The following is an 11,798-nucleotide window of genomic DNA, read 5'->3' as shown; positions in this document are numbered from 1 at the left end:
GAAAGGTTTGCCCACACAGCCCAGGAGTGTGGTTCTAAGTCCAGGTAGAATCAAGTCAAATCTGGAAGGGATGTTTCTCCATCTTATAAATGGAAAAACAGAAACCCAGAGAGGAGAAGTATGTGTGTGTGTGCGTGTGTGTGTGTGTCACATAAAGAATCTGGGTTCAAAGGCATAGCCACGAATTCTAATGTGATGTAATGGTATCAAGAAGATCATTAGCTGTCCCAGAATGGAAAATGTCTCCACAAAAGCCTCTTCCTTTGGCCTCTTCTTTGCCTGGAGACTAAAAGCCCCTGAGAAGGGGAGCACCTTTAGTCCCTCCCAGCCCAGGGGAGCTTCTCTCACAGAATTCCAGGATTGATAGAGACCTCAAGGCAATCTGCGGTCATAGAACTTGAAGGTATTTTAGGCTTCTGGAAATCTAAACTCCTCATTTGACAAACAGGGAAACAGAGGCCCACAGAGGGACTTGATCAAAGCCACCTAAGATCTGATTGGCAGAGCCAAGATTCATCCTAAGGCCTTCTAACTGAGCTCAGAACATGAGTCCCTGCTGGGAGTCCCTCCTAACCCAGCCCAGCTCCCTAATGCTTATAAGACAAACATACAAATTCTACTGTTTAATCTTAAATCCTTTTACAATCTGGTTCCCTCCTAGCTCTTTCAGGGTTGTGGTCCATGAATCTCTTTTCACACCTTCCATGATCCAGTTAAACAGGCCCACTTGTTCTTCAGGCATTACATTTCATTTCCATCCTCCTTGACTTTCCATGAGCTTTTCCCCTGAATCTGGAATTCACTCCTTCCACAACTCCACGTCTTAGAATTCCCGGCTTTTTTCAGAGCTTTCCTCAAATGCTAACTTCCTCCATGAGGCCTTTTCTGGTTCAGTTATAACACATGGAGAAGTTTTGAATACTGTGGATAGGTTCAGTACCTGTGGACCAGGGACGTCCACACTGATAATGAGGTTGACACTTGCATTGCTGGAGCTAGCTCACTGGGAGGCTCCAAAAGAAAGTTTGGGAGAAAAGAAGTATCAGATTGACTAGCAAACTGAAGGTCTTCAGAGCCGTTGTGCTGATCTCCTTGTTATATACCTATGAAACCTGGACAACATAACAGCACCAAGCCAGGAAACGAAGTCACTTCCATTTGCATTATCTTAGGAAGATTCTGTACATCACTTGGCAGGATAAGAAACCAGATACTGAGGTCTTTTCTTGGATTGCCAAGCATTCAAACTCTCCTGCAACTCCATTGGGCTGGCCGCAATGTTTAACAGAATCCCAAAGGTACGCTTGCAAAAAATAAATATATTTTTATGGAAAATTCACACAGGACAGGTGCTCACAAGATAGTCAAAAAAGGCAATACAGGGACTTTCGCAGGGTCTCTCTTCAGAACTTTAGAATTGATTGCCTGCCATGCGAGACACTGGTACAAGACCGCCCATCATGGCGTGCCCTCATCAGGAAGGTGCTGTGCTCTATGAGCAAAGCAGAACTGAATTAGCTCAAAAGAAAAGCAAGATGGACAAAGTTAGAGAGGACATCCCAAATGTTCCTACGGTCTATTGTGTCCAACCTGTGGCAGAACATGCTGAGCTCGTACTGGTCTGATCGGCCACAGCTGGACACATTATAACATGACTCTAAGAAAGTGATGTCATTTTGGTCCTCTTCAAGAACAGACAACAAACAACCATCTGTATTGTATTGTGTATATACGTATATTTACATGTTGCACATGTGGTTTTTTGAGCAAATCTGGAAGCATTATAGCTAATGCTGAAATATAATAAATGCATGTTAATTGATTGACAATCCCCAGTCTCCTTCTACCCATTGCCTCCCCCTCCAAATCATCCCTGAAACTATGACTTTCCTGCAACTCAGCAGATGCTTCCATGAGATCCAGACTGAGAGATGTCCTCCCCCAGTGCCCAACCTCCAGTAAAGAGCTTCTCTGAGGAAGGGGAATGGTCCTCAAGGATGCATTTGTCATCCATCCCTGCTCCTTCTGCCAGCCCACAAAGGAAGAGCTAGACCTCGAGTTATGGGATCTGTGAGGGGATAAACTAGGCATGTGCTGCCCCCTTGTGACTACGAACAAGAAAGAATCATGGCTTCTTCACTTGGAGAGGTCAGAGCATCAGGGAATTTAGAGATGAAAAGGACCTTAGAAATAAGCTAGTCCGACCCTCTCATTACACAGTGCAAAGTGAGGTGACATAATTTACCTAGAGGCAGTTATGTGGCTCAGTGAGTAGCACGTGGGGGTCAGGAAGACCTGGTTCAAATCCTACCGCTCGCTGTGTGCTCTTGGCCAAGTCACTTATCAGTCTGTCAGTTATCGAGTAACTACTAAGTACCAGGCACAAAGTAGCACTAAGTACCAGTGCTAAAGACTGAGGATTCAAAGGAAGGCAAAAGGCAGCTCTCCAGGGTCCCCGGGAACTCACTGTCTAATGGGGGAGACCACATGCAAACAACTACCAACAAAATGTGTGGGAAATCCCCAGTGTCAGGGAGCAGCTCTCAGCCTAAGGATACCAGGAAGGACTCGGAAGGTCAGGGGAGAGGGTCTACGGCAGCAAGTGGGAGTCTGGTGGAGACAGCAGAGCCCCAGTCCAGGTCAGCACACTAGATCTTACAACTACAGTGGGGTAGGGACACATCTAACAGCTACAGAGCAGCAAAGAGTGCTTGTGCTCAGATTCCTAGAAGGATTCCTGAAAAGAACCGCACAAAACCCCTGAAGCTTGAGACAGTGCACCCTCCACCATGGAAATGGAACCCTACTTTAACAAAGAATTTTTTAAAAATAACTTTTTATTGATAGAACCCATGCCAGGGTAATTTTTTACAGCATTATCCCTTGCACTCACTTCTGTTCCCATTTTTCCTCTCCCTTTCTCCACCCCTTCCCCCAGATGGCAAGCAGTCCTTTACATGTTTAACAAACAATTAAAAGGAGAGTAACGGGTTAGGAAAATGAGCAGACAACAGAAAAAGTTTCTGACCATCGAAAGTTATTATGGTGACAGTAAAGCTCAAAATACACACTCAGAAGATAACAAAGTCAAAGCCCCTACATCCAAAGCCTCGAAGAAAAATAAAAACTGGGCTCAGGCCATGAAAGAGCTCAAAAGAGACCTTGAAAATCAAGTAAGAGAGATAGAGGGAAAATTAAGGAAAGAATTGAGAAATACAAAAAAGCTAATGAGAAGACGAAAGCCTTAAAGATCAAAATTAGTCAATTGGAAAAGGAGATACAAAGCTCACTGAAGAAAATAATTCCTTAAAAAATAGAGTTGAGCAAATAGAAACTAATGATAAAATGTGTGCAGGATAAAGTGCAGAAAGTGAAAAGGCAGAAGGCATTCACATTAGAACTGTTCTAAAAAGGCTTCTTGGAGTTTGTGGGATTTTAGCTGCAGCTTAAAGGAAGTGAAGAGAGCCAGGAGACTGAAGCATGGTGGTCAGTGAAAATGATCTTGGACCCTAGGGATGGCATGTCTTCTTCAGGAAATATCAAGAATCATTGTTACTAGATCTATGAATATTAGAGATGGGGGAAAAGAGTAATGCATAAGAAGATTGGAAAGGTTGGAGGGGGGTTAGATTATAAAAAGCTTTGAATGCCAAGCAGATTTTCTATTTGATCTCAGAAATGACAGGAACTTATTGGATGGCAAGGAGGAGGTGATATAAAAAGATCTGTACTTTAGGAAGATTAATTGGACTGGAATGGAGAGAGATTTGAGCTGAGATACCAATAGCAGTTTATTACCTCAGCCTCAGTTTCTTTATCTGGAGAGTGGAGATAATAATAGCACCTACTATACAGGGTTATTGTGAGGATCAAATGAGTTAACACATGTAACTGTTGTTCAGTTTTTTCAATCATGTCTGACTCTTTGGGACTCTACTTGGGGTTTTCTTGTCAAAGATACTTGAGTGGTTCGCCATTTCCTTCTGCAGCTTATTTTACAGATGAGGAAACTGAGGCAAACAGGGTTAAGTGACTTGCCCAGGATCACACACCTAGTAAGTGTCTGAGGGCAGATTTGAATTCCTAGAGATGAGTCTTCCTGACCCCAGACCAGTCACTCTATCCAAGCCACCTCGCTGCTCGAACATATGTAAAGTATTATACAAATATTTAAGTGACATATAAAGGCTAGCTATCATCACTGTCAATATTATTGCCTTGAGTCACCTGGCTAGGAAATAGGTAATAGAGAATGAGCTCTTCTGTCTCTATGTTCAGGCTCTTTTCATTTTGCTCTAAAGCAATCCCAAAGAAATGAAGTCACCTCCTGTACCTGTGGTCCTACAGAGAAGGATCTCAGAGAGGTTTGAGTAGTGATGGGAGAGGAAGAATAATGGAAATTGGTGCAGGGGGGAGAGAGATAGCTCTAGGCTGAGGTGGAAAACGTACCACTAAAGAAAGTCAAGGACTTTGGGTGGTATCTAAAATTGGACTTGTGTTAAAAAATAATTTATAGTTCCACTGGGGACTGTTTCTATAATTTTCCTTTTTCTGTGACTCAGTTTCTCTATATGTCAGGACATCTCTTCCAGCATTAGCATTCCTGGACCTCAAGTTCTCTGTGCTACGATGAAGTATCGGAAAAGTTCCTTGATGGAGAAACCAACTAGTTTGTATAAATAATCTACTGAGAAAACAATGTAATGAAAGCTACAGCTTTCAATAACAACTTTAATGATCCCGGATACAATAGCAATGCCGTCATGAAGCAGCATACTAAAGATATTAAGAAAGGCAAAGGATAGGTCCAGTTCTCCAAGAACTCACAGTCTATGGGAGAGGCCATATTCAAATAACTACAAATAAAATGTGTGCAGGATAAAGTGCAGAAAATGAAAAGGCAAAAGACACATTAGCAGGGTTCTGAAAAGACTTCTTGGAGTTTGTGACTTTAGCTATGGCTTAAAGGGAGCAAAAAGAGCCAGGAGGCCATTTGAAGCATAGAAAACATCCTAATCCCAGTCCTAGCCTCTAAATCTCCCCGAAATATTGGTTTGATGAGGCACAATCCAGCACACAAGCCTGTGAGACCCAGAGATCTTTACCTTCTTTTGGATCTTTTTGGGGACTTTTGGGGCCTAGGAGGGATAGGAAGAGAGTAGGGGAGCTTTGAGTCATTGAGTCCATGACCCATTTCTTTTGCCTCTTGACCATATAGGATTACTCTCAAACTCCAGCCTTCTTTTCTGAAGAAACTGAACCTTGCTGCTGAGGAACTTCCAGGAGAACACCGTGCCAGGACATCTGCTGAAACATAAGCTCAGCCTTGGGCCTGGGTATTCTTCACTGGTCCAGGATTGTCTCTCTCCAGCCAAACAGGTGATCGTTGCATTGAGGGGTTGTGCTTGCTTGGTTTCCTAATCATAAACAAAATGAAATTATGATTTGTTATAAGTAAATATTTGATTTGAATATCTTTTTATATTCCTATATATCCAGGATTACATAAAAATTGCTTGGGTGAAAAGAGGTAACATGTGGGAAAAGCTGAAGAAGCCCTGCTCTAGGAAAGGGGCCAAGAATATTTGTGGCAGTCCTCTTTGTAATGGCCACAAACTGGAAACACAGTGGATGCCCGTCGATGAGAGAACGGCTGAGTAAATGGTGATAAATGAATATTATGGAATATTATTGTTCTGTAAGAAATGACCAGCAGAATGACTTCAGAAAGGCCTGGAGAGACTTACATGAACTGATGCTGAGTGAATCGAGCAGGACCAGGAGATCATTATATATTTCAACAACGATACTGTATGATGATGATCAACTCTGATGGACGTGGCCATCACCAGCAATGAGATGAACCAAATCGGCTCCAATAGTATTGAGCAGTAATGAATTGAACCGGCTACACCCAGCGAAAGAACTCTCGGAGATGACTAGGAAGCATTACAGAGAATTCCCAATCCCTCTATTTTTGTCTGCCTACATGTTTGATTTCCTTCACAGGCTAATAGTACATTATTTCAGAGTCCGATTCTTTATGTACAGCAAAATAACTGTATGGCCATGTATACATTTATTGTATTTAACTTGTGCTTTAATATATTTAACCTATATTGGTCAACCTGCCATCTTGGGGAGGGGGCGGGGGGAAGGAGGGGAAAAGTTGGAACGAAAGGTCTTGCAATTGTCAGTGTTGAAAAATTACCCATGCATATATCTTATAAATTAAAAGCTATACTAAAAAATGCATTCTTTCCTCCCCCCACCCCCCCCCCAAAAAAAGCCCTGCTCTAGGTGGGGATGGGGTGGGATGGAATTACCAAGTCTATAGATGACTATAACATAAACTAAAAGATGATAAAGGCATGATAGATGCAAAGTGGCATGTATCTTTGTGCTTGTCTCCCTAACTTTGTTTTTTTTCCCCCCTACACCCTCTCCCTATGTTTCTCTCCCTATACATTTCCCTCTCATTCCTTTTCCCCCTACATCTTGCTTTTCTTAATATCCCTACATTTCCTTTCTCCCTCAAGTATCTCTAATGTTCATTTTTTAAATGTATCTCTGAAGAAATAGAACTAAATTAAATTGCTTTTTACTTATGTGTAGGCCTTGACACAAAATGTTGTGTTGGGCAGAGGGAAGATAGGGTGAAGCGCGTTGTGGTCCCTTTTAAGAAACTGTATTTCCTATGGATTAGTTATTCCTTTCAGATTGATCTGTGATTCCTTTCAGATTCCCAGCCCCTCCTGGCTGAAGCCGATCACTCCAGGGAGCCGGGGCCTCTGACTCACGGATCCTGGTCAGAAACGCCTCTTTGGATTCTCTAACAGGAGATCTGGGCTTGTCCCAGCCCCCATCGGCTCTGAGCCAACTTGGGCTCTCCCAGACCCCACCGGTGCTGATCTGCTCCAGTTGTCCCAGCCCCCATTCTGATGATCTGCTCGGGTTTGCCAACCCCCACCCAAGACAAGCAATTTCATGAGCTTCCATCAACTGAGGTCTTTGCAGATGGACCTCGGGGGCCTTACTCAGCTACCTGGACTTTGTGCCCACCGAGAACTGCATTCTCGGTGCAATATTCCATTTTCCCTGGATCTGCCCACTGGAATAATATTCTTTTCCAGCGCCATCCTCTCTTTACCCTCACCTAGTTCCCTCTGCCTCTCCGTCAGGATTACTAACCTAACTTCCAACCCCCGTAAGAAATAAACCTCTTTTATCAATCTAGGGAAATTCCCTTACAGAGAACCTCTGCATCGCCAGAAGGGAGTCCCCAAAACTCCCTACCCTTGCGCTGAATCCCAAGGGGTTGCAGGAGAGCCACACCTCTCCCTTTGGTTCCTTGAACCCCTAACCTGCCACTAGACCTTATCGATTAACTCCCTGACCACCAGAAACCCTCATTTCATTTCGATTCCCTAAATCTAAACCTCATCAAGAGGACATGAGTCTTACTTAAGAAGCTTGCCATTCCTGCTTCAAATGTACTTTTCAAATGAATCATTCAGAATAATTAAAAGCTTTCCATTCTGTGGAACTCAACACTATTCATCAAAAGGAAAGAGTGAATGTGTAAAAGGAACTGAAGAAAATCTAGAAAATGAATTGAAAACAACCAAGTGGCCACACCCTCCACTTTCTCTGCCAAGAAAATCCCAAAAGAAGCTTTCCCTGAAAGGACTTAACACTAACCGCAGCAGCAGCAAGGTGACAACTCAGAAACTGCGCATTCACACCTCCTGGCTGAGACTCCACCCCCTAGAACTCTGTAGAAAAGGACCAACACAGGCAACAGGAGCAGAGCTAAGCTGAGAAGGCTCTCCAAGTCCTACATCCAGGGCAAAGGACGTAGCAGAACTCACTAACCCTACAAAGAGAATGAATCCTGAGATGAACATCATGGAAAAGCAGCCAGAAATCAGCGATGGTGCTAAAACTCCCTCAGAAGTCCGGGGCCAGATATTCCTCTCGGAGTCGGGGAGCCCGGAGTTGATCATCCTGGAGAAGCAGCCAGAAATCGGCTATCCTCATGAAACTCTCTCCCAAGTCCGGGGCCAGATATTCACCTCGGAATCGGGGAGTCCCGAGCGGATCATCGTGGAGAAGCAGCCAGAAATCGGCTATCCTCATGAAACTGTCTCCCTAGTCCGGGGCCAGATATTCACCTCGGAATCGGGGAGTCCCGAGATGATCATCGTGGAGAAGCAGCCAGAAATCGGCTATCCTCATGAAACTCTCTCCCAAGTCCGGGGCCAGATATTCACCTCGGAATCGGGGAGTCCCGAGCGGATCATCGTGGAGAAGCAGCCAGAAATCGGCTATCCTCATGAAACTGTCTCCCTAGTCCGGGGCCAGATATTCACCTCGGAATCGGGGAGTCCCGAGATGATCATCGTGGAGAAGCAGCCAGAAATCGGCTATCCTCATGAAACTCTCTCCCAAGTCCGGGGCCAGATATTCACCTCGGAATCGGGGAGTCCCGAGCGGATCATCGTGGAGAAGCAGCCAGAAATCGGCTATCCTCATGAAACTGTCTCCCTAGTCCGGGGCCAGATATTCACCTCGGAATCGGGGAGTCCCGAGATGATCATCGTGGAGAAGCAGCCAGAAATCGGCTATCCTCATGAAACTCTCTCCCAAGTCCGGGGCCAGATATTCACCTCGGAATCGGGGAGTCCCGAGCGGATCATCGTGGAGAAGCAGCCAGAAATCGGCTATCCTCATGAAACTCTCTCCCAAGTCCGGGGCCAGATACTCATCTCAGAATCGGGGAGTCCCGAGATGATCATCGTGGAGAAGCAGCCAGACCTTCCAGGTCACATGGACCCCTCAGAACCAGTGAATCCTGACATCATGATCCTACAAGATCAGCCAGGAGTCTGCAACTATCATGCTGAACCTCCCTCAGACATCCAGGATCAGATGTTCCTCCCAGGTGACGCTTCTTGTCAACTAATCCATCAGGGGAATGCCCTCATTCCTCCAATAGACTACAGCAGGCACTACTCAGCCGGGGCAAACCCAGAGCCTGCTCCGCCACTGCAAGATTCTGAGAATAAGAATTCAGACTACAGCGAGATGGTCTTCCAGAAGCTGAACCAAAGATTTGCCTCCTTAATAAGACACCGAAGGCGGCGTTTCAATGGGCTCTCGTCCAAAGCCAGAAGAAAACTCACCTATGATCCCTGAGCTGCTCATCCCCAGCTGACCCTTAAGCAGTCTGAGCCAACAGTGGCTGCCTCTGCCCATTCCTGCCTGGGGCAGCCACGCTGAGACCCTTCCTCTTCTTGGATCTCTATGCCCTCTCTCCCTAGAAAGGAGAGGCTTCCAAACTCCTCAAGCATTCAACCTGTCCCCAGCTCTCAGGGGCCATTAGAGAGGCGCAGACAGGCGCAGTTGAGGTGGAGGAGACCAATGGTCTCAAGGTCCCCGGATGTGACTGGAGTTGAACACTGCGGGACTTCCTTCGTGGATGGCATCTCCAGCCATGGTAGGAAGCCCAGCCTCTCGCTCTGAGATCTCCTCCAGTTCGGGAAGTACTCTTCATCGTCGACTGGCTTGTGCCTGTGACCTCATAGACTCGATCTCAGCTCGGAGGAGGAAGCCCTCTTTCTCTTTGCTACCTGCAGCTGGCCTGGGGAAGAGGCACTGAGAGGACCGCAGGTCATAGAGTGTCGTGTTCACCACGGGAAGAAGGTCGAAGCTGGTTTGCCAGAAGCTCTCGGGAGCCCTGTTGTGCTCAAACTGCGTCCGGGTCAGAGAGCAGCCGGACAACTCTGGAGACCTCAAAATTGATTTGAGCTAAGGTTGGATATTATATTTACCAGAGATTGCTCTGAACAGCTCTGGGAACTGGGATCGGTGAGCGCTTATGGACTAAAAGGATCTCAGTACGCAACCTCTGATCCTTTGGATGCCCACATTGGAACATTGAACTTGCTAGCTGCATGACTCTGGGCAAGTCATTCAATCTTTCTTTGCCTTAATCCACTGAATAAGGAAATAACGAACCCCTCCACCATCCGTGACAAGAAAACGCCATGGACAGCATGGGTGTGTGGGATTATGAAGACATGACTAAAGCACTCGACCACAAACTGATTCTATGGGCCACTTTGCACTTTTGGACTTTGCTGGTTTTCAGAAAGGATGAGCCCTTTAACTTTAATAGTTTATTATATTTGCCCCGAGATTTATTGATTCTTGATATAAATTTTATTTACATTATTGTTGTCTTTGTGTGTGTGATTATTTTGCCTCTTGACTGATTATGGGATCATAACACTACGGGACTCCTTGGGAGCGAAACTCTGAAAAATAAACAAATAAATAAATAAAGAATAATTTCTAATTAGAAGGAAAAGGGAGAATGAGAAAGAGAATTATATAAATACAAAAGGAACCATTATTTAAGAGATGTGCAGAAAATGGAAGCAAGAATAGTTAGCAGGACAAACAGAATAGCAGGGCATAGCCAGTCATATTAATGCTTGAAATGAAGTGATGCTGGCAAAAAACAAAGGAGACGAAAAAGGCTAGATTTGCTTTTTTAGGGGGTGGGTGGGGAGGGCTTGGGGGAGGGGGGGTTTAAACAGTTTTTATTTACAAGCTATATGCATGGGTAATTTTACAGCATTGACAATTGCCAAACCTTTTGTTTCAATTTTTCCCCTTCTTCCCCCATCCCCTCCCCCCATGGCAGGTTGACCAATATATGTCAAATACGTTAAAGCATATATGTCCTAACAGTTATTTTGCTGTACTCAAAGAATCGGACTCTGAAATAGAGTACTATTCGCCTGTGAAAGAAATCAAACATGCAGGCAGACAAAAATAGAGGGATTCTATGTAATGGTTCCTAGTCATCTCCCAGAGGTCTTTCGCTGGGTGTAGCTGGTTCAGTTCATTACTGCTCTATTGGAGTTGGTCTGGTTCATCTCATTGCTGGTGATGGCCACGTCCATCAGAATCGATCAGCATACAGTATCGTTGTTGAAGTATATATGATGATCTCCTGGTCCTGCTCGGTTCACTCAGCATCAGTTCATGTAAGTCGCTCCAGGCCCTTCTGAAATTTTCCTGCTGGTTATTTCTTACCGAACAATAATATTCCTAGACCACAATTTATTCAGCCATTCCCCAATTGATGGGCATCCACTCAGTTTCCAATTTCTGGCCACTACAAAGAGACCTGCCCCAAACATTCGGGCACATACAGGTCTCTTTGCCTTCTTTAAGATCTCTTTGGGATATAAGCCCAGTAGTAGCACCGCTGGCTCAAAGGGTATGCACAGGTTGATAACTGTGTGAGCATAATTGCAAATCGCTCTCCAGAATGGCTGGATGTATTCACAATTCCTCCAACAATAGGGATTTTTTTTTCCAACCAAAACCAAACTCAATAGAAAATTTAACACAAGAGAGCCAATATCAAAGATCACTTTCAAGGAATTCAACATGGACAAATCTTTTCTGGTTTTTTTTTTTTTTGTTTTTTTTTTTTTTTAACATGAGCAAGGTATCCCATATGTTTAAGATTGATATCAACAGGAGGGCAGCTCCAAAGAAAGATTAGATCAGAGTTAAGGTAAAAATAGTCATGATAGTCTAGAAATGAGGTACAGAGGAAGAAGAGGCACAGAGGCATTAGAGGAGAGAGGAAGGACTCTAGCTCTGAAACCTCCTCACATCAGGAAATGAGTTAAATAGGCAACACTACATATATATATATATATATATATATATATATATATATATATATATATATATCATAAAGAGTATAGCACCCT

The sequence above is a fragment of the Antechinus flavipes genome, chromosome 2 (genome assembly GCF_016432865.1).
Source record: "Antechinus flavipes isolate AdamAnt ecotype Samford, QLD, Australia chromosome 2, AdamAnt_v2, whole genome shotgun sequence".
Lineage (NCBI taxonomy): Eukaryota > Metazoa > Chordata > Mammalia > Dasyuromorphia > Dasyuridae > Antechinus > Antechinus flavipes.
This window is presented reverse-complemented; position numbering follows the sequence as displayed.